This window comes from Felis catus, chromosome C2, assembly GCF_018350175.1.
Source record: "Felis catus isolate Fca126 chromosome C2, F.catus_Fca126_mat1.0, whole genome shotgun sequence".
NCBI classification, from domain to species: Eukaryota; Metazoa; Chordata; class Mammalia; order Carnivora; family Felidae; genus Felis; species Felis catus.
The window spans coordinates 69,537,354-69,560,765 of record NC_058376.1 but is presented as its reverse complement, the minus strand read 5'-3'; the positions used below and the strand labels follow the sequence as shown (position 1 = coordinate 69,560,765).

Sequence of the window (23,412 nt, the reverse complement as noted above, 5' to 3'; positions counted from 1 at the left end):
ACCTGAGAGCAGGCCTTTTCATTCCCATCCAGCTGTCAATGATATAGTTTTTCCATTAATACTACTCAGAAGACCCAATTAGTTATACGCTCTGAGATAGCACAAAAAATGTCAATTTCCTCTTCCACCTGCCAAATGTTGCATCTTTCCCCTGGAGCTGGGTTTGGGGAACCATGAACTAAATTCCATCCTCATGATAAAATCTGACAGACTTAAAGCGGGGGGGGGGGGGGGGGGGGGCGGATATAACTGCTTTTCTGTAAATACAGCTCAGGGTTCCCAAAATATCAACTCCACCTGATTGTCAATGGCAATTGAAATTCTACCATTAGAGATCTACTTCCTCAGTTTAACATTCTTCTTTTAAATATCAAATTCTCCCATGAAGAAAGCCCATTGAGCTATTACCAGTCCATCATAAGTTGCAAAACATACATGAATTTATTAGCTGCTTGAGAGAGCAAGAATTCTGATGCTTTGGAGAGGAGGAAGGGGTCATTTTGGAGCTGGATCACTGATCCTATTTGGGGAGACTGAAGTGAGCTAGAAACCAGAGGGCAAAGGGACCTAAAAGAGCAAGCTCACAGCTTCACCAGGATCTACCTTGATCACTGAATGAGAGGGGTCATAAAAGAGATAACCTGCTGGCTGGAAGTACCAGGTGACAATGTGGGACCCTGAGGGTATAAAATGAGAGTCAGCAAGACAGTACCTCCCTGCACTTCCCAGTAGCAGAAAGGCAGCAAAGCACCATAGAAAAGCCATCTCCACTGCCCACAGAACCAAAATAAAAGGGATCACGGGACACCAGGAGAGAATGAGGTTGGAGCCAGGAAGCACTCCCAGATAATGCAAAAATTCTCAGCTATGCTTTCCTTGCCCCCACTACTCTCCTGAAACTGTTCCTTCAAAGATGACCCCTGATGTCCTAACATTCAAACCCCAGGGTTCTACCTACCTACCTCCTCAGCAGATTAAAAGCCAATGCCCACACCTTCCTTGAAACCCCTGTGTGAGGGAATCCCAGGCACCTTGGTGTGACCACTCTCACTTTCCTTCTCACTGAGACCCAGGCTCTGCCTTGCTCCTCTCTGCACTCACTCCCTTGTTCCTAACAAGTCAGAGGAGCCATAGCCCAGCAGTTCTCAGCAAAGCAGGAAAGAGTCACTCCAAAGAGTCTCTACCATACAGAGCCTAGCATATGGCTGGTACATAATAAATTACAGATGTAATAGAGACAATTATGCATTTCAAATGCTGGCCAAATTATGGATCAGAAGGATCCCATCATAGGAAGCCACAGAAGGTACAGATCTTGGTTGTATTTCTGAGGAAGCTCCACTTATTCAACATTGACACTTGGACTTAGACACACAAACACCTATTCAGCATATTTTCTCCAAAGAACAACCTAAAAGGGTGCTATCAACCTCATGGCCCTTTGCCTCCTCAGTATTCTGGTCTCCTATATCTAAGGAGGCATTCTTATAGAGGACTGCATAATCACAGGAAAAGGTCCCGTGGATGGAATCTGAGAGGAGAGAGCTTCTCTGATACACAGGGACTCTCCTCGTCAGAGCCAGCTTCCCCAGACCCTCCTACTGCAGGCCCTCTAGCATCCTCCCTGACCCTGGCCTTGCCCGAGATGCACCAACTATCTCTGCAATGAACTATTTCTGCCATCCCACATCTGATTATATGTACCATGACACAAACATCAGAGAACAACATCAGAGAACACCACACTCCTAAACTTTGGGCCTCATTACCCCACTGTCTTCCCTTTCCTTCCAGCAGAAATGCCATGGCAATGATGCCATGCTCTCTCCCACCAAGTGGGAGCTCTCTAAGGACCAAAGCAATGGTGAAAAGCCACACATTGGACCTTGATTCTTCCTCCCTCTGTACCTACCACTTCCCTTCAGCACCCAGCAGGACACTCTGCCCATGAGGGCACCCCCTGTTCATGCCAGTGACTGAATGATACATAGAACTAAGAGGCCTCAGGGGCATCACCGAAGGGAGAGATGTAACTACAGGGGAAAAGGTGGAAGGAGAGATGGCAGACAGGGAGGAACTGGAGGATACCTCTGTGACCTCAGCAGTTTCTGACATTTGCTATCTTAGCCACCCTTTATATCTTTGGCCCTGGCCCTGATCACTGAGATTCACCCTTTCATCTGCTCCTCCATCTCTGCCCATTGAGTGTGAAACACTGAGATTTGTCAGATATTCTGAGCACCAGAACCCATGCAAGAAAGTTGCCAAGGCAACAGAACACTCCTCTCTGGTATAAATACTCACGGATGATACCCCTGGTGGAGTAGAGCACAAACACCTCCCCCTCCTCCTTTAGTCAGATCTGGCAGACTTCAAAGTTAGGGGAGCCATGACTGGTTTTAGCAGGGGGAGTGGCACAAGGGGGTTCCTCCAGACCAGCTAAGTCACTGTCTAATGGACAATCCAGCAGGGAGAGAGGACGTTGCAGTTCTGATTAAATGTTTAGCTCTCACTGGGCCCAGAGGTGGGCATGGAGGCCCAGGGAAGGCTGGAAGGGTGGAAGCAGCATGAACTTTGGTTGGGGGAGGGCACTCCTGAAACCACAGTACTAGGACAGGCCCTGCGAACCCTGAGATGCCAGCCTGCTGGGGCCACTAAGAGATGTTGGAAACATATGCTCTGCCTGGAGCTGCTCTGACCTCCCCTCTCTTCTTTTTCCTTCTTTTTTCCCCCTACATCTTAATGTTTATGCCTCTTTCAGATGGCTAGTGGTTGGCCCAAGGTCTGAGGGTACCTGTGTGCACACAAACACATCACAGACACCCAGGAAAAGAGTTTGTTTCCACACATGGGCATTCAGGTCACAACAGGGCAAATTACCTCTGGGCCTGTGTAGGGCAATTCTTACTCTGAAAGCAGACACAGGTGGGCTGGGAGAGAAATAGGCAAGACAGCAGGCATAAGCACTCTGGTTACTTTTCCTGAGCCAACATCAGTTGAGAGCACACACTAGGGCCAGCAGAAGAGGGTTCGCCACACAAAAAGATACATGTTTGCTGATGTTTTCATAGCTTCTTTCATATACACAGATGGAGGCTTGGTCACCCTTGTCCCCACTGCTCACAGACCACAGCCCAGGCAATGGGAGAGAGGACCGGGAGCACAAAGCAGGATCCAGAAAGATGATCTACTGTTGCCCAAACTTTCACGACCGACTCTGACTTCAGGCATAAACTCTACTAAGTTCACGGTTCCCAGGGTCACTAACAGCCATAGCCAACACCCTTTAGAGTCCAGAGGAAAAGAAAGAAAAGGCAAATGCCCCTGCCCAGGCTTGGCAGTGCCATTCTCCTCAGGCAGAGGTCACTGAAGGGCTGGTCATGGGCAGGGCTTGGTTCAATGTCTTCTGCTGGGGTCAAAGGCCAGGCTGATCAGGCCCTGGGAGCTACCAGAGCATGTTTGGGAATCAGCAGGGTAATGCTGCATTTAGAAAGACAGAGGCTGAGCCACTGAGACTGAGAAAGCCCAAGGGCTTATCTTCTTTGGGAAGACAAGACTCCTCCATTCCTGGAGAAGTGTCTATGGCTCTTACACCATGAACACCACCTCTCCCAGCCATAAGTGAAGCACATCTGGGCGGAGAAAGGAAGGATGGCCTTGGTGCATCCAGCAGTGGAGGGTCCTCACCCAATGAGCTCCAGAGTAGGCAGGAAATATGCAAAGTGGCTATCTGGCCCAAAGCCATGCTACCAGCGCTCAATGATCACCTCAATGCCCATGATGAGGTTCTCAGGGTTGAAGGAGATCTCAGCGTCCTTGGCTGCCTGGTAGTCATATAGGGTCTGAGCACAGAGCCTTTTTCCATCCAGCCCCATGGTCCACATGCTCAGAGCCACCATCTTAGTGCTGCAGCATTGGGGCGTCTTCCGTCTGTACCAGACACAGCAGAGTGCTAGGTACTGACTCCTAATGGAGATCTACCCTGGGCCTTGATGAGGCTTGGGTCAGCCCTTTGCCAAGGTGGGTCTCTGGTTGGGTGAGCTGCTTCTGCAGGAAGGGACTCCTCAGTTCACCTGGCTGGGGGCTAGAGACAGACGTGGTGGACATGGCCTTTCCTTCTGCTTGAAAATCCTCCATGCATGTGCTGGCTGCTTACACACAGGCTCCTGTTCCTCTCTACTCCTTGAAACTACTTCCTGCTGCTCACATTTCCCCTGGGGTCCAGCCTCACCGCCTTGTTCCTCCCGATAGCACTGCTCCTGGAGGGAGGCCTCACACAGCTCCTGCTCCTGGTGCTCCTGCTCCAGTGGCTGGCCACTTCTCCTCTTCCCGCCACTTCTCCAGCCTGTGAGTTGTCTCCTCCTCCTCCTCCTCCTCCTCTTCCTCCTCCTCCTCCTCTTCCTCCTCCTCCTCCTCTTCCTCCTTCTCCTCCTCTTCCTCCTCCTCTTCCTCCTCTGCTTTGCCCAGAAGCTGTCTTTGCTGGCTCAGATATAAGACATGGCATTGATCTTCTGGTACACAGAGCCCACAGGGGCCTGGGAGCCCATGTCCTGGAAATGGCAACTCTCCCCATGGAAGGCGCAGTTGGCACCTGAGGCCCTGGCTATCTTGTGTATTATGCACTCAGGCTCCATGTCCTCCTTGGCCCTCACATTGACTGTCACATGGGCCCCCTTCAGAAAGCTGGCCACAGTGCTGACATGGTTGGCGCATGCTCCTGCACATCATTCACACCCTCGCCTGTTCAGTTGATGAGGACAAATTTGGGCAAGCCAGAGTTGGGGTCCTTCACCCTGCAGAAGGCATATATCACCTTCCCGCTGTTGAGCTCCTCCACCATCTCCTCCAGGCCCCCCTCGCCAGTGCCAGCCACATGGATGTCATTGCTGTTACCCTCATAGGTAAAGACAGCCCAGTCAGTCGGGAACTTCTTGGTGACCACTCACATGTAGGCCTCCTGCATCACCAGCCCACTCTGGCTCAGGTTTGTAGCCATGGCCGGCCCCATGGTCCCCACATCACCGCCATTCTGACCTCTCTTATTTTCCATAGTTCTTCCCAGACCCACTAAAATACAAATTACATAAGAAACAATGCTAGAATCAAGCGTCCACGTCCCAGTGCTATTCCAGGAAGACTGTGCCCTTCACCCCTGCCCTAAGCTAACAGCATTCCATTCACATGTCCATCTCATCCATCCCCTGCATCCAACCCACACCCAGAGCATCATATTTTTGCCCATTCCCTTCCCTAAATCCCAGTCCTCCCAACTGTAAAAAGTAGTAGAGGGGAGCTTTCCTGTCCTCCCTCCAACTCCAAAATTTCTGGAAAACCAAAAAGATGAAATTTTGTGTGTGAGGACTCCTTGGAGAAACTCTTCTAAGAAGTAGTCAGTACCAGCAGCCCTACTGTCAAAGTTAGGGGGCCCCAGGAGGGTCCCCAAGCGTCCCAGTTCTCATGCTTTGAGGGTGGGATAGAACAACAATCCAGAACAAGGATCTTACATTCATTTCCCCTTGCCATCCACATCCTCACCATCACTCCCCACAAATCTCCATTATACCTAGCCTAAGCTACTCACACATTAGGAGCCACACCCCAACGTCACTCTGTCTATTATCACTGCCCATCTCACACTCACTCAGCCTGCAGGACCAGTGGACTCAGCCTTCCCAAAGCCTTCCACAGGCGCACAGCCCAAAGGACTCCTTCCCCAATTCTTGAAGACCCATCTGCACCAATTATGTGACATATCATACTCCGCATTTTATTATTTATTTTTTGGAGGCCCCACACAGCATTTAGAACAATGCTGTGCACCTAGCAAGCACTAAATGAAGATTTGTTTTAGGGTGGATTTTTAAAAATCATTCATTGTTCAACAAAACCTGGTAACGTAAGTCTCCAGGTGTCCAAGACATCCCTCCAGAAGGAGAAGGGAACTCCCCACATCTTCTGCTGCATTTGCCGACATACCTCTCCTCCCCCTCTTCTAAACACCATATTCCTGCTCTGGCCTGAAACATCCTTTCCAGTTCCAGTTACCCATACTGTCACAGCTGCTCTACCCCAACAAACCTTTCCCCTACTCAGGATGGCTCAGGACCCCACTCCTCAACCTCTGACATCACTAAACCATCTTCTGAATTTCCTGTGGAGCACAAACAAGGTGGAATTTGTTAAAGCAGATTCCACAAGCCCTGTATAACAAACACTCTGGGATGTGCACATCTGTGACCATCTTTTGTCAGGTCACACCTTGCATCAGCAATCTGTGTCCTGGCTTAGGACTTTAGGACCTCTTAGTTGCCTCGAACCTCCACTCGGAATTTCTGAACATGCAACAGCCACTAGGCTTTCTGGCAAGAAACTGGTATTGTCTCTCCCTGTGAGGAGACTCTAAAGACTGCTGCATTCTACCCTCCTCTCAGAGGTAAAGCAGACACCAGGGCCACCTCATTTGTCCTTCCAGGTTCCCTGACGGTAGGCCTAGAATCATAGTAAGAGGGCAGGCTTTGCTACCAATCAAGCCAGGGTTCAAATCCTTGGACAACTTGGTGTGTACCCAATTCAATCAGCACCCAGTGAGTGCATACACTTGTTCCAAGGGATCAGGGGCTCTTACAGAATTAGTCCTTAGACCACCACTATCAGCAGCAGCAGCAGCAATGCCTGGAAACTTGTTAGAAACGCACATTCTTGGGTCAACCTCAGACCTGCTGAATCAGAAACTCTGAGAATGGGGCCAGCAACTTGTGTTTTAACAAACTCTCCAACTCATTCTGAAACACACTCAAATTTGATCTAGATCCTGGGGATACATAAAAATGAAAAATCTATGATCTAGACCAGCAGTTCTCATCCCTGGCTGCACATGAAAATCACCTAGAGAGCTTTTAAAATAATACCAAATCCTGGCCCCACCCTAAACCAATTCCATTAGAATCGCTGTGAGTGGAAAAATAATCATAATGCAACATGCAGAACACTTAGATTGAACAAGAGTGCAATGAGAAGGGAGAAGGCAGTGAGGAGATCATAGGAAGTGGCTTTACTATATGTAGCTCTGTTTCCTCATCTGTAATTGGGGATCATAATGTCCAGCTTACCTGAGATGATGTATATAAATGCCTGGTACACAGTAGATGATCCATCTGCATCAGCTCTACCCCCTACCCCAGAATAGACCCCTTGCCGACTCTGAGCTCAGCAACTGGATAGAGGTATTTAGAATGTCCCCGACATCAGTTCACCATCGAGGACCCCACCCACGAAAGAAAAACCTGGTTGTTCACAGCTTTGGGCGAGAGTTCTCTCCAGCAGCCATCTCAACTTCCCCCATGTCTTCGGTCACTGTTTTGAAAAACAGCCTGAGTCATTGGGAACCAGACTGTCTGGTCATAGCCCAGACCCCGGCTCTAACAGTCCCAACTCTTTCAAAGAACAGCTCTTTAAGACAGCTTGACAAAGGCCACTTGAATTACATAAGGAACACATTGACCTATTCCCACTTCTCTCAAGCTTTTTTTGCCTGTGGTTCTATGCAGGTCCACTGGCTTGGGGTGAGCTTTGTCCACATCAGGCGGTCCTCTCTGACACAGATCCTCTCATTCAGTCTCCCTCCCCAGCAACATCTGAATTCGGATTTATAGGGGACTTGGCAGTAGCCCCAAATTAGTCCCTCCCCACAAGGCACAGGAGTGTGTCTGCAGTCACAGAGAGTGCCCTGGCCTTGTATGATGCTGCACACCCATAAGCAACCCCTGACCCAAACTGAACAGAAAAATGGGGACTTCCTTGTAGTTGCCCCCCCCTGGGCTCTATGCTTATCCCAGTAGATGCTAAAAACATTTTTTGGTCTCTTCTTGAGAGTAACCTTCACTGTCATTTTTAAATAAACAATAAGTAAATTGCATCATTACTTCACAGGCAAACCTTGCTTTTTTTTTTTTTTTTTTTTCTAATACTAAAACCACTATCACTCAGCTTGCCCAGATTTGGTTTCCTATTCCTCTAGATTTCCCCAAATGAAGCTGGGCTTTTTCCAAAAATCATATTAACATTAAAAAACAAGGTTTTGTCACTGTTATGGATAATTTAGAAAAAAAGAAATCTGCACCACCACATTGCAAAACAGTTCAAGAATGCAGAACCCAAAGGATTTGGTCATAGGTGGAATCAGTGGCCTTAGTCCCCACTGGGGGCCTGCTTTGAAGTGAGTACCACTTCAGCTGGGAGTGGGCAGGGAAGTGTCAGTATGCCATCATCTAGGAGGGGCTTCAGAAAGCAAACTCTCACACCAAATAAGGGAGTGGTGGAGGCAACACAGAGAAAAGAAGGCACTTCAGAGAACTTCAGAGAAAAGGGCTTAGACACCCCAAGAGCAGGAATCAGGACTATTCTCCAAAGAGGGGGGTGCTGCCAGGGAAAAAACAGTGTCTTCAGAGGCCAAGGCCTGGCCTAGTTTCCTGCCCCTGACCCACAGAACCCCCACAGAAGAATCTGGAACATGAGAGACAGGAAGAAAAATCCCTGCAGAAACGGTCATGAAGGAACAGGAAAAATAAAGGTGCCACGTAGCTTTTCTCCAGTTCCCTGAGCAATAATACTAGGGCCTGATTCCTTCCCAGACACTGCCAAGTCACCCTCTCCTGGCCCCATCACCCCTCCTCTTCCTTCCCCAGGTCCTGCCACGTGCAGAATAAGACCTCTGCCCAGCCTGGCCTGGGGAGAATGAGAGATTTTCTCCTTGGCTCTGCATTTTCATTCAGCCTTAAAAAGCTCAGGCTGGGCAAGAAGCCCATAAGCATGTCGTGCTACACCTCAGTGCTCACCTCCCCAGCCCTGGCAGGTCTCTCCTCCCTGGCTTCAACTTCCTCACACCAGTACTGTCACTGGCTCAGGTGCCAGACCTCAGGCCCTGGAAGCACTGACGGAGCTGCCCTCACGATCCTTAGGAAAACGTGGCCAAACCCAGAACATTACCAATGCTCAGCTTTCCTCATCAAGGCATGCCAGGCTAGGAATCCAATGGAGCAGAGGGAAGCAGGAGGGACAGGGACAGAGTGGTGTCATTCAGCAGCACTTAGTCACCTGCACTAATGGCAGAAAGATACTGGGTGATCAAAATGATGGATAATCAATAATCCAGAATAATTGGTAGGAGACAACATGATTGTTCACAGCTGAGTTATGAAAGATCTATTTGTTCAAACATGAATCTGCCTTTCCTGAACACAAAGACTAGGATAGACAGAAAACAGCCACATGAAAAGAGAAAGTCAGTTCAGGATTTAAAGTTGACCACATAATACATGTACAGAAATAACTGAGAGTTAGCTGTATGAGGAAGACACACAGGAAGTTAAAGCTCTAGAACCTAAGACATCTAGTGTCCCATTTTATATATAAGAAAACTAAGGGCCAGGGAAGTGAAGGGACTGCCTCTGTCACACAGCCATTTGGTAGAATAGCCAGAACTAGACTGGATTGTCTGAGTAGAGCACTGTTCACCTAGCTACATTGGTTCCAAAGCCTTCACTTTGAAAAGAACATCATCCTGAACCCCTGATGCTGACCAGTGTGTCGCCTGGAGGACCCCCAGGCCTTGTGGCAATAGCTGCTTCTGTAATCACCGCATTTCCCTACACACAAGTCACCCTCATGTGCAACTGACTGCCTTGGGCTGAGCACCAAAATGATTCATAAATCACTGCCCAATTGTCTGAAGTCACAACATGGTCTTTAATGGCAGCATTTCATATGATTAAAATCAGTAGCTGCTATCAACTTCATCAAGTTCAAGTATAATAATCATCTTGGTATTTGGGTGACGCTTTTGATTTTTGATTTTTCCTAAAACTCTTTAACATGTTGTACCTAACATGATTTCACCAAACTCTGTGGGTTTTGGTGAAGGAGGCATTGAGATGCCTCTTTCATAGACTTCCCTGGTGATCCTACCCATAAGTAAACAGCTGGCAGGAGGGGTAGAGAGACTATAGCAGAAGCCTCCTGACTCCCAGACCTGAACTCTTTCCAGAGCAAGTTGAGAACAGGAGTAAGAAGCTAAACTTCACCAGAAGCTTCAGAGGCAAGAGCCATAAGGACACTGATAACCTGCCAATAAATAAAGATACAGAGGTCTGGGGCAAACTACTCAGTGTCATACTTTAGTAACAGCTCCTTTTTCTTTCTCCCTTTTCTTTTTCTTTTATTAAAGTATAACTTGAACACAGCAAAGTGTACAAATCTTAAGAGCTGGGTAAATCTTTGCATATGTATGCACTGATGTCACCACCATCCAGACAATAATTTACAACATTTACAACTACCCAAATGTTCCCTCACTCCCCCTTCCAATCAAGACTAATCTTTATCTGACCTCTACCCCACACAACAGGTTTGCTTGTTCTTAAACTTAATATAAATGAGTAGAGTATGTATACTTTTATATCTGGCTTGTTTGCTCAACATTCTGTTGGTAAGATTCCTTCATGCTGTTAGTATGCCAATAGAGTGCTCTTTCTGGTTGCTGTATAACATTCTGTTGCATCAATACACAACAATGTATTTAGCCATTCTACTGCATATAGAAACATTATGGTTGTTTACAGTTTGGGGCTGTTATGAATAAAGCTGATAATGAATATTCTTGTACATATTATAATGAAGAGAAACCCTCATACCTGTTGAGCATATCCAGGCACAGAATTGTAGGGTCATGGGGAGATACATAATAGATACCACCTAAATTTTTTCCCAGTTATTGCACCAATATACACTCTACCAGCAAAGAGAGTTCCAGGAGCTCCACATCCTCACCAACACTTGGTATTATTGGTAAAGACTTTTCTTTAAAGTCTCACTGGGAAACCAGGTATCCCAGGTAGATTTCCTGACTTTATTCTTCAAGCAGTTTTTTTGAATATTCAAACAATTTTACTTCTTGAACAGAGTAAACCACCTAACCCTTGCCAGACCATACTGAGATGTACAGAGAGATGTCTGCCCCCATATTAAATATCTAGGAATTTCACTGTCTCCTCCTTCCTGGGTAGACATCACTAACATACCAGCAAGTCATAGCACCTCCCTTTAGTTTCTGTTCTAAGAAATATTGAAGATGGCTCAATCAGGAACTTTAATTTACACAGTCATAAGTCAATAAGTTCTGGTCTCAATGTGCATGGGCTTCTTTGCTGCTATAAGGCTATTTCTATCTTCTGAATGGTGAAAGTTGCCCCATAAATAAATGAGTTATTATTCATTTCATTCGTTTTATGTAGCTTGGCAAATGTTACTCAAACAATCAACACATACTTACAAAGCACATATTTTATGTCACTGAGCTAGACATTCTGGAAGTCACAAAGAAAACCAACAAGGCTTCCTTTGATGGGGCAGGGCTCTAGAGTAAATCACATGGAATGGTGTCACCTGCCTTCTTCCTCTCACTTTATGCAACCAATCTCTTTCACAGATAAATGAGGTTAAAACAAACATCAGTAACGGCCTTGGCCCTGCAGGGGAAAGCAAGTCTTAAGGGAACGAAAATGAAGAGGGAAATAGTTCTGCCCATAGGGCCATGGTGATAGAGTAAATGGGTGATTGAAGGTGATGACTGCAATGTCTACTTTTCTCTTGGGACTAGGTCAAGTTATACCTTATCCCTTCCTCCCCTGACCTCAGCCCACCACCACTTTCTGAGAAGGAAAGCTACTCCAGCTTTCCTTCTGCTGCTTCTCCAGCTACTTTCTCTTGATGCCATTACCCAAATGATTGAAGCAGAGCATGCTACCCATGCCACACTTTACCACCAGGTATAGTGGCCAAGACAAGACATATTCCCAAACAGTACAGAATATGCCAAACTTAAAGAATGTATCTGTGGTGATCACTAAATCTAAGAAGGAGTAGCTATGGACTGGCATGTGCAGGCAGAGTGGATGAGTTTTCAGCTGGTCCTTAGAGCAGGTAAGACTTCAGGCAGAACAGTGGAACAGTGATGGAGAGTGTTTTGACCTCTAACAGAACAAAGGACATGAGCAGGAAGAAACACGGGACCTTTAGAGTCTATAAACAGGGCCAGCCTATCTAAGTGGCTTTCCACACCACTATGATGCTGGGACATGATTCAGCTATTGCTCCTGAGTATGGCTTGACTCTCTCACTCAAACAAAAGCTGTCTGAGTGACAGAGACTTTAGGGACTTTCTTAGAAACACTCTCACATAAGCAGACAGATAAGGCTGTGCACAATTTTGCTCATCAGCATTCTACAGTCCTCAATTTCTCAATTCATAGTTTCTGGCTTGGCTCTCTAGATGTCAAGTGCAAGTGACCAAGAACACCTTCATGGCTTTTCTGGATTGGAAAGCTGATTCTGTTGCTGTGTAGAGGTGTAACCATGTTGACAGGGCAGCTAGCATTGGGGAGTAGGGTAAGGGACAAGGAACAGGCACAGGAGGGTCAGGCCCATGAGGTGACTCTAGACCCCAGAACCCTTCAGGGCCAGTTGAAGAGGGCAGAGACAGCATCTGAGTAGGGGCACAATACCAGGGTTCTTGGATCATAATGTTCCCCTCTGTCAAGCTGTTTATCCAGGTATCTTTTGGGGACCCAAATCAATATTTGTCAGGAATCTATAGACTTATTCAATCCTGAGGGACCAATGACATCTTATCACTTGGTTTAAATTTTCATTTATTTTTCCTTATATTGTCAACTCATAAGGAATACCTTTCTTCTGGATGGAGCAAAGGTAAAACTACCACTTTTAAATGGCCAATCAGAAAAACAGGATTGGGCTGAGACTTCCATTCTCAGCCCAAAAGTTCATTTCACCACAGGCTTCTGTCCTCAATAGTGTCTGATAACTAAATAACCTTTGTAAGAAACACATCTTTTTCAGACACAAATATCTTTTTTAAAAAATCTATTTTCTTAAATGTTTATGTCTTTATTTTAACAGGGAGAGGGAGAGGGAGAGGGAGAGGGAGAGGGAGAGAGAGAGAGAGAGAGAGAGAGAGAGAGAGCGAGAGCGAGCGAGCAGGGGAAGGGCAGAGAGAAAGGGAGACAGAGAATCCCAAGCAGGCTCCACACTGTCAGCACAGAGCCTGATGCAGGGCTCAAATTCACCATCTATGAGATCATGACTTGAGCTGAAATCAAGAGTCAGACGCTTAACAGACTGAGCCACCCAGGCACCCCCAAGACAAACATCTTTTAACATACAAAAAGTAGGGCCACCTGGGTGGCTCTAGTCAGTTAAGCTCCGACTTTGGCTCAGGTCATGATCTCACAGTTTGTGAGTTTGAGCCCCGCATCAGGCTCTGTGCTGACAGCTCAGAGCCTGGAGCCTGCTTTGGATTCTGTGCCTCCCTCTCTCTCTGCTCTTCTCCCGCTCATTCTCTGTTTCTGTCTCCTTCAAAAATAAATAAACATTTTTTTAAAAAATTAAAAAAAAACATAAAGTAACTAGTGGAAAGAGGGGCAAAGAGTAGTCATCAGTTAAACAAATGTAGCATTAGTTGAAAGCATGTATGTGTCAACATTCCAGTCTTGTGGTTTTCTCTTTTCGTTAATTGATTTTATTCCACTGATCATTTTGACTATAGGTATAATGAAAACCTTGACAAAAGTCAGAATGAGACACATCAATAAGCACTTCTTAATGGCATGGAGTTGGCCTTAGTCATTGCTGTCTTCCTAGCACTTACCATAGACCTGCACATACAGAAAAATACTTAAATATTAATGGACAGAATACATGAATGATGAAAAGAATTGAGTAATTTAAAACACTGTATACTTCAAAGGCATAAATTCTTTTTTTAAGTTTTTATTTAAATTCCAGTTAGTTAACATACAGTGTAATATTAGTTTCAGGGGTACAATATAGTGACTCAACACTTCCATACAACACCCAGCGCTCATCACAAGTGCACTCGTTAATCCCCATCACCTATTTAACCCATCCTCCTACCCACCTCCTCTCTGGTAACCATCAGTTTATTCTCTATAGTTAGCAGTCTGTTTCTTGGGTTGCCTCTCTCTCTTTTTCTTCCCCTTTGCTTGTTTATTTTGTTTCTTAAATTCCACATATTAGTGAAATCATATGGTATTTGTCTTTCTCTGACTTATTTCACTTAGCATAATACTCTCTAGCTCCATCCATGTCATTGCAAATGGCAAGATTTCATCCTTTTGATGAGTGAGTAATATTCCATTGTGTATATATACCACATCTTCTTTATCTATTTATCAGTCAGTAGATACTTGGACTGTTTCCATAGTTTGGCTATTGTAGATAATGCTGCTATAAATATCAGGGTGCATGTGTCCCTTTGAACTAGTATTTTTGTATCCGTTGGGTAAATACCTAGTAATGCAATTGCTGGACCATAGGGTAGTTCTATTTTTAACTTTTTGAGGAACCACCATACTGTTTCCAGAGTAGCTGCACCAGTTTGCATTCCCGCCAATAGTGCACGAGCGTTCCCCTTTCTCCACATCCTCACCCAAAGGCATAAATTCTTTAGGGACACAAAATAATGTAGAATAAGAATAATAAGTGAAGAATAAGAGAAAGAAAACAAAATTAAGGAGACAAGGATGAATCAAAAACTATAAAGCATCGTCAAATAGACTGTGTGGTAATAATAACTGCTGTCCTCAATTACCTGAATGACTTCAAGTAAAAATGAAATTACATAGCTCTGTATTACTCTAGAGGGCTGAACTAAGATCAACATGCCTAAATTAGACAAAGTCAGATTTCAATTACATAAAATAATTTACTAACAATTAGATCTGTCCAATAATAAAATGAGTCATCTTGTGGAGTCATGAGCACCTTGTCACAGAAGATATGGATCATCATCAGTCAGAGATTGTCCAAAGGTAATTTCTGCTTCAAGTGGAAGTTAGACTCAATGGACTCTAAGATCTCATCAATAACTAAGATTCTATTAGTCTAGAACTTATGATCACAAGTAAATAGAGTCAAGCAAAGTAGACTTCCTGGAAGATGAAATTAGGAAGGAGGTGACACAGAATGGCAAGTTAGTCTAATTACTACAATGAATATTGGAGTGTAAGACCCAAAAACCTCACTAAGGGGAAGAGGATACGAAAAATCACCCAGAATAATTGTGTCAGGAATGCTTTAGGATCCATGCATATTATTCTCAGAACCATCTGTTTAGAGTAAATTGAGACCTTCCTATATTGGCAAATAATCCTAAACTAGATCAAACTGCAATGTGAAAATCTTACCAGATATTTAACAAGTTGATGCAATGTGGAGAGGCCATAGAGTTTGAAATTAAAGGAAGCCAACAACAAGGCACGTCTATCCCACAAATCTGTAACCAATTTGAAACTTGTGAATGATGATCTCTGAGCTGCTGCCATAAAAGCACCCATCCTGGCAGCCTTGGACTTTGTCATTATCGAACCAGGGGTCATTATTTTATGAATCCTATATTGTAGCTGAGCCAGATAGACAACAGCACCTTCTTTCATTCTGCTTGGATAATGGCCAAATACAAGTCACTTTACTATGACTTAAAGAGTATTGTGCCCATCTGTTCACAATCGATGGGAATAATTGAGGGGTGAAATGTGCCAGGCGCTCTTGGACAATCCTGTGGAAGTGGGTCAGGGGTGTTCTTGGCCATTTGCCATGTGACAACACTTCCTTCATCTGTGAACATATGGACTTGATGAAACTGTCACTTGGAGAGCATGGTACAGCAGGGCCTGGGCCATTCCATTTCCATGAGAAACTTTCCCAAAGTTATAGCGAGGGAATATCCTTTACATTTTGTGTTACATCATGAGAAATTCTTGCAAGCATTTAACTTTGTGTTATGTCTCTTAGGAGAATCTGGCTTTGGTGCCCTCAAATTAGAAAGGGGAAGTTGTGACTGGATGTCATTCCTGTCCACTATCTTCAGTTTAAAGCAAGGAGGTATATCACCACAAAGGAGAGGAGTGGCCAGTTGTTGTCATGAGACCACAGACAAACCTCCATTGTCTACTTCTCCTAAGATGGAACAGTGGTGGGAAGTGGAAAGGGCTCTCAAGCATTTGCTCAGATATTTGAAACAGTCCAATGGTTGAGTGAAAAAAGACTCATAAACAGGGGCTGAAAAAAGTTTGAGTAATACTGGATTATTTTTAAACATAATTTTGAATAAAAAATAAGGGCACCTTGCTGAAAAATCCTTCTGATGTCTGTCTTTTCAAGTGGAGAAATTTTCACTTATGATTTATTTAAAAGGAGAGAACATAATCATTTGAGGCCCGGCAAAAGTAAGGCAGTTTCTCTTAACTCTCAGCCACAAACTCCCTCTTTTATTCAATGTTTCTATAGTGAACATGAAAGCAAGCCATGAAGGCAGAAGAGATGTTGCTAAAGGGTGTGCCAGAGTCAACAGGGAGCACTGGCAGATGAGATGTGATGTTTCTTGGTACAAGCTGGTGGGTTATCTCCTTTTTCTCCATACCTATGCTACATAGTCAGGGCCCAAACCAAGATGGGGCCACTAACTCACGGAGCCACCATTGCTTCAAGTGTAAATACTTGATCAGCACAGCCTGGTCCTAATCAAACAGAGGGGCTGATGGCCTAACTGCAGGTCATCCAGATTCTTGACATCTCTTTTCCCCTCCTAAGTATTTCTCTGCTCACAGGGGAATCAAGGACAAGGTGTGGAAGAAATCCATTCCAAGGCATTTTTCTATTTGTGAGCAGTATGTTGAAAGCATTTCTAGGAAAAGAGGATTATGTTGTAAGTTAAAAAGAGATGTTTGTGTTTCCTCTGATTTCAATTATTCAGACCCTCAGTGCCCTCGACTCCCCCCAGCCTCCCTTGCGTGCCCAGGAATAATGAAGAGTGGGCCTGAACGCTGATGCCTATCAGCATTGCCAGGAAGACAGCATACAACCCTCTGCCATCATAATCATGGCTTCTTCTCCTTCTCATCACAGCTCAAGGTCACCTGCTCCTGGAATCCATGCTTACTCACCACACTGGCTCTAACCTTGTGCTTCCCTCTTCACAATATTAGCATCTTTGAGTCATGCCATGCATATTTGTCTATTCTCATGACTAGGAACTGACAACATGAAATAACAGAACAAAGCAAGAGGCGCTGAATTCAAGGTGTGGCTTCTTCTTGCTAGCTGGGCAACCTTAGGCAAAATTTCGTCACTTGCTTGAGTTTCAGTTACCTCATCCGGACAAGGATAATAATCATTGTCCCACCTATCTCAGAAGGCTGTTGTGGATTTCAAATCAGATAACACATGTGAAAACTTTTTATAAATTGTAAAGTAGCTGTTTCTGTTGTTGGTGGTGCAAAGACTTTGTTTCTTATACTCCAGCATCTGAAATAGGGTTGTGCCCCCTCTGCAGGCTCAGCACAGATTCAGCTTAACTGCCACTGAATGCCTTCCATGTCCCTAGAGTGCTAACTAGAGATCCTCTCCCCAGCTTTACCGTGTATGCCCACTGAGAAGGATCCTACAGCCTGGCCTCATGTATTCCCAGACATGAGACAGGATAGTGGATCCACCCCTCAGAGCCTGCTCAAGGACACAATAGCAGTAACAAAGTGGTGGCAAGCCTCCTCCAGCAGCCTAGGCCACACTGAGACATCCAGTCCCACTTCCCAGGAGGTAAGTCGTCCCCATGACACGAGGAATTTTCCCTCCTTCTCCTTAGCACCACCCCCTGCAGAACGTCCACTACAACCACTGCAACCAAACTCCCTGGCACCACTCACCTCACCATTTGGCAAGCTTAACGGCCCATAATCTCTCATGGGCACTTGTTTTTAGAGTCATAACTAAAATCTCTGATCGCCCAACAGAAAACAGCTGGGAGACCAAAGAGAGAAGGCTGCTATGTGACATCTAAAGCCACTAATGGCCCATCTTCCCCGCAGCAGTGAGCTGACAGTGTCCAGTCTTTTTCCCTCACGTCTGCTACCAGGTCTGCCTGTGACTGAGAGCACTTACGGTGATACCAACTTGCTCTGCACCTTCAACAGCTGACACCTATAAACATCTCCTTTGTTTTACAACAAACACAACTCAATAACTAATGGCCTTCTGGAGAATTCCAATCCATAGCCTCATTCAACAGGGCTTGGAAGGCATCTCCAAACTGTAAAAATGTTTCAAGTAAAAATAAATCACTATTCTTTACACTTTATCATACAATCAGGTTCATGGGCCCCAGAGTCAACCCTTCTCTAACAGTCTGATAAAGAAGGTAAGAAATGGCTGAGTGCTCATAAGTGATTTGTACAATACTTTATAAACATGAAAGAGAAATCAGTATCAGAGTGCAGTGGTGGTGGCAATGATTTCCCCTGAAAAATCTAAAATACCCTCCCCAGTACTACCCAAATTCTATCACGTTTTAAATGGCTCACTCAAGCTGGACTTCTTCCATAAGACTTTCTCCAATCACTCCAGCCTAGCAAAATTCATTCATTCGTTCAATATTTATTTATTTAAGCATTCTATGTACCAGATACTAGCTCCTGGGGGTAGAACAATCTAAAAAATTTTTTTAATTTTTTTAATGTTTATTTATTTTTGAGATAGAAAGAGACAGAGAGTGAGTGGGAGAGGGCCAGTGGGAGAGGGCCAGAGAGAGAGGGAGACACAGAATTTGAAGCAGGCTCCAGGCTCAGAGCTCTGAGCTGTCAGCACAGATCCCGATGCAGGGCTTAAACTCACAAACCACGACATCACAACCTGAGCCGAAGTCAGATGCTCAACCAACTGAACCACCTAGGTGCCCCTGGGGGTAGAACAATCTAAACAGTCAAAATCTCTGTCTGGTGGCTCCATCCTCTCATCTACTAATAAACGCTTATACCTCTGCATTAAATACAGCCCTTCACAATGAACATTTTCCTGAAACTCGTATTACTCTTTATAATTATGAACCTGTCTTCTTAAGTACCTTGAGCTTAAGCATTTCTGATTTCTTCATGGTCTGCTAAAAGAAGCTGCTGAGTAAATAAACACTGAATGAATACTTACCTAACTATGTGATATATATAAACATCTATATACTTATATATAAATACATAAAAGTTATATGTATAATTAATATAAAAATTACATATAAATGAGTGTATATATTTATATATAAATATACATATATATAATTAAACAGATGTGTATGTACGTGTGTGTGTATAATTTTCTCATCTAGCTGCTAAGTTTCTTCAAAGACAAGAATCTCTCTGTTAACATTTCTGTCTTCGAGCGCATTCAACCCAGTGCTGGGACATGGCTCATTCTCAGTACATACTTACTTGAATTCAGTAGTTCTGCTAGCAGTGGGGGTTCCCCTTCCATGCCAATCCTGTTAATCATATCCTAGATTTAGAAAATGGGAAGCCTAAGGCCAAGTAAAACAATATAGTCAGTCCTAAGTCACCTACAATCCTCTAACATTCTGGCTGAGCCTTCTCCAAGACTAGAGCACTGTTTGTGAGGAAGGAATAAAGTCATCCTTCATCCAGGAGGGCTGACATAAGCCACTTGTGCGTTCCAAGAAGAAAACCAGAATGAAACTGGAGCAGCAAGCCTTGACTTTGGACAGCACGACCACCCATGGAAACATCCATCATGCGACCCACACAAGATCTGCCTGGCAAAAGATCATGAATCCAGGAGTTAGGGCCACCCACCCTGTCAGGGGGACAGTTGCAGCCAAAACCAGTCCCGTGAGACCAGAGCCCTTGGGTATCCTCGTTGCCCCAGGTACCCATAATTGCTATCTTTTGGCCCCGTCTCTTGAAATCCACCTCCTAGAATAGCCAGCTCTGCTGTGAGCACCCTTAGGGATGCGACAGCTAAGCAAGGTCAGGGGCTGGAGTTGATGTCTGTGGGGAGATGAACCAATATCCTTTACTAGCCTAGGTGAGATCAGGTGAGGTGATGATGCCCTCTCAATCCCCACAGGCAGCCATTGGTCCTACCACCTATACTGCCAATGACTACATGATTTAGCATTGGCAGAGCATGCCACGCCAGCCAGCCACAGATTAGGACATCTGTGTATCACCCACAAGGGCATTAATCCAAATCAGAGAGGTTTTTTTCCCACCAAATCAAAGAGTTCTAAGTTCCAGACATAGTCATAGGATGTCTCAGGATTTAACATCTCAAACTTCAAAGCATTTACCCTAAAGCCAATCCTTCCCATTTGCCAAATTACAAAGTATCCCGGGACCTTCAAAACCAACATTAAATAACCAAATGACCAATCAAAATTGAATTCCCTTTTCTATCCCAGACACAATGTTAGACTTTGCTTCAGTCTTTCCAGATCTGAGCAGTCTGACCCCTGCTCATGTTAGGTCAGCCTTTACATATTCCTGCCTCCTTCCCCATCCTCATGATCCCAATGGATCCTGAGTAAGCTGCTCTTGAAAGTCAGCAATGACATTTAGTCATGCAAAGCAGTGAGCTCACTTCATTTTCCTCAATAAATATTTCATTGAGATTCAGAGAAATAAGAGAAACCTTATTCATGAGATTTATGTTTGTCTTAATGATTCACAGCATAATTTGTTCCAATTAAATATTTATTTTAATATCTTCTTGGGTCTGAAAACTTCTGCCCATTCATCAGTGAGTCTTTGTATCATCAGTCCCCCCACAGATAAGGAGACTTTGAGAATAGCCTCGTTCTTCCCCAAAGTGGAAGGTTTTCCTGTCCAGCTCCCTCTGAAGGGGGTACCTGAGCCATGCTTGCACTGACACATCCCCCCCGACACATCCCCCAGGGCCCTGCCAGTCAGTCTCTATTCCGTCCTCCCCCTTACCTTGCTCTCAACCTCAAACCACAACCTGGAAGCTCACCCTGCTCAGATACCTCTCTCAGACACAGAATCCCAAGAAACTCTTTGTAGAACAAGGTAGGGGGCGAAGAAAAGCCCCGGGCACTGCAGTATGGTAAAAAGGAGGCTGGAATTGCAGTAAAGAGCTCTGAGTTCCAATTCCAATGGCACCACTTCTGCCCCTTTCCTACCCATATAATGGGCAAATACATACTGTTGGGAGAATCAAATGAGATGATGGAGGTGTTTTATAAACTATAAAGAATTTTAGCCACCTCCCAGTGCTGTCATGACATGTGAAAAGATACATTTCTAGTATTTAGGACAAACCTGATATATAGTAAATGCTCAAATAAGACATAGTTATAAAAAATATGAGAAATGAAATTTGTTTACTTTTATTAGAGCTCAGTGACTATTTAGGCCTCACTGCCTAACTTGTCTACATGTGGCCTAAGTGAATGTTTCTATTACTCCCATGTACAGACGTACAGAACTCTTAGGAATATCCAGAACCCATATCAGAGGCAGAGACTTTCTGTGTATGTATGTGTGTGCTACAGCTTTAAACTGTTCATATTTATACATGTCTTCACAGTCTCAAGTAAGTCTCCCACAGAGACAGCATAATCCCCACTCTGTTGCTAAAACTTCCCTAGATCTGAAGAAAAGCTTCCCCTGTGTCCTTCACGGGGAGCAGTCAATGCCACTCATACCCCCTTAGCCCCAAGAACAGCCCCCGTCAGGTGGCAGCCAGAGCCGTCTGCCATCTGTGGTCCCTCTGTCCTGACCCCAGCTGAGAGCTCACCACTCGGCCTCCCTGAAATCTGGCTCCTGGCACAGATGGCAGTGTCTCCCACAACCCCATGGAATGTTTCTTTAGTCCAGAAAGTACAGCAGTCGCTCTCAGGGAAGGTGCTCTTCTCTGCCTCCCTCCACGCCACCCTCAGGGAGGCTTCCTGGATGACACCTGAGAGGAGGCAGTAAGGCCCTGGTGGGGGCAGAATGAGTAAAATCCCAAGGCAGCTTGAAATCCAAAGAGATTGTACCTTTTATATTAATTAAATGTCATTTCTAAAAATTTTAAATCCCTGGCACTGTGAAAAAGATTTACTATGCCAAAGCAGAAAGGGCTTCCAAAAAGCAATTATAAAAGCTTAGAAGTTAATAACAGCTTTGTACCTTGTACTATTAGAGCTAATTCCATTATCTGAGAAACTAAAAACTGATGTTCGGTAACTTCCATGGCTCCTGAAAGAACAGTCCTCTACCACCACACCATGTTAAGTATTTCTCTCCTCCAGGAAGCCATCCCAGAACACTCCCACCACATCCGACTCATTCCATTCACTCTAGACACCACCCACCCTACTCCACACACCCCCACACACACAGCCTAATGTTCCTCTACTTCTTCCGGAGCCAAGGAATCTTAAATTAACAGCAGGGTGCATTATTTTTGCACTCATTAAAGGATTAGCTGAGGTTTATTAGCCCAAAAGAATGAATGAACTGTTCTGAGTGCCAAGCATTGCCAGGGTAAGAGAGGCTGTGGGCAGACAGCACTTTTCTAGCACCTTTCCAATCACACCAATTCTGCCTTTCCAAGACCTAATGTTTAATAAATATTTTATTTATAAAGATAATCAAATAATTTGCTGTTTCTTTCCCCACCACATGCCTAAGGAAAAAACACCACTGTTTTTTTCTTTTTCATAAAAGAAATTTCCAGTGTGGACCCCCAACTCAGGGTAGCAGCTCAACTTGTCCACACTGGCCAGTACCCCTCCTTTCCCTCTGAGCTGGTTGCAGGTCAGAACGAAGCCTCAATGTCTGAAATATGATCTTCTTCCATCTGTCACTTCCCTAATTCGTCATGGAGCTGAGGACTAGAAGATAAAGGTCTCCAGAGGTCCACATGGCAATGAGCAGATGTTAACTTGGACATCAAACGGGACAGAGGTGACTCTGCTTCAAAGCAAGAAGAGGCCCAAGGTCATAGCCAAATGTACTTTCATAGCCAGAGGAGACCCCAAGGTGTCACTGAATGGTCCAACATCTGATTCTTCCTTCAGGCACCTAGGGTATTCTCATCACAGTTCCCAGATGAAGGAGTGGAAAGAACACGAGGTTTAGAATAAGAAAACCTAGGTTAGAATCCATTATATATGTTGAATGATTTGGGCAAGTCACCTAACTTCTCAGAGCCTCAGTTTTCTCATCTGTAAAACAGGGATAGTACTATTGTGAAGTTCGAGATAAGCACCTAGGACAGTTCCTGGCACATAGGAAATACACAATTAATGTCCAAAAACTAAATTACAACACAACCATAATCAACGGGCCATTTTCCCTGAATTCTTTTTCCAGTAGGAAGACTAGATTTTTGTTGTCTGTCTATGCTATTTTTGCTGGTCCTTGCATGACTAATCAAAAGCTACTGAGAGACTACCAGCTGGAATGAAAGAAAGATGCAGTCTTTAACCATGGCCAGAGAGAAGTTATCTGTCCAACAAAGGGATGAGAGCTGAGC

General features: G+C 44.8%; 1 protein-coding gene and 1 pseudogene across 25 annotated transcripts in view; both read right to left on the bottom strand.

The window, feature by feature from the left end:
* The window catches only part of KALRN (kalirin RhoGEF kinase), a 708,823-nt gene that overhangs the window by 562,285 nt on the left and 123,126 nt on the right, over positions 1-23,412 (bottom strand). The window lies entirely within an intron of this gene.
* Positions 238-13,005, bottom strand: LOC123379973 (annotated as a pseudogene).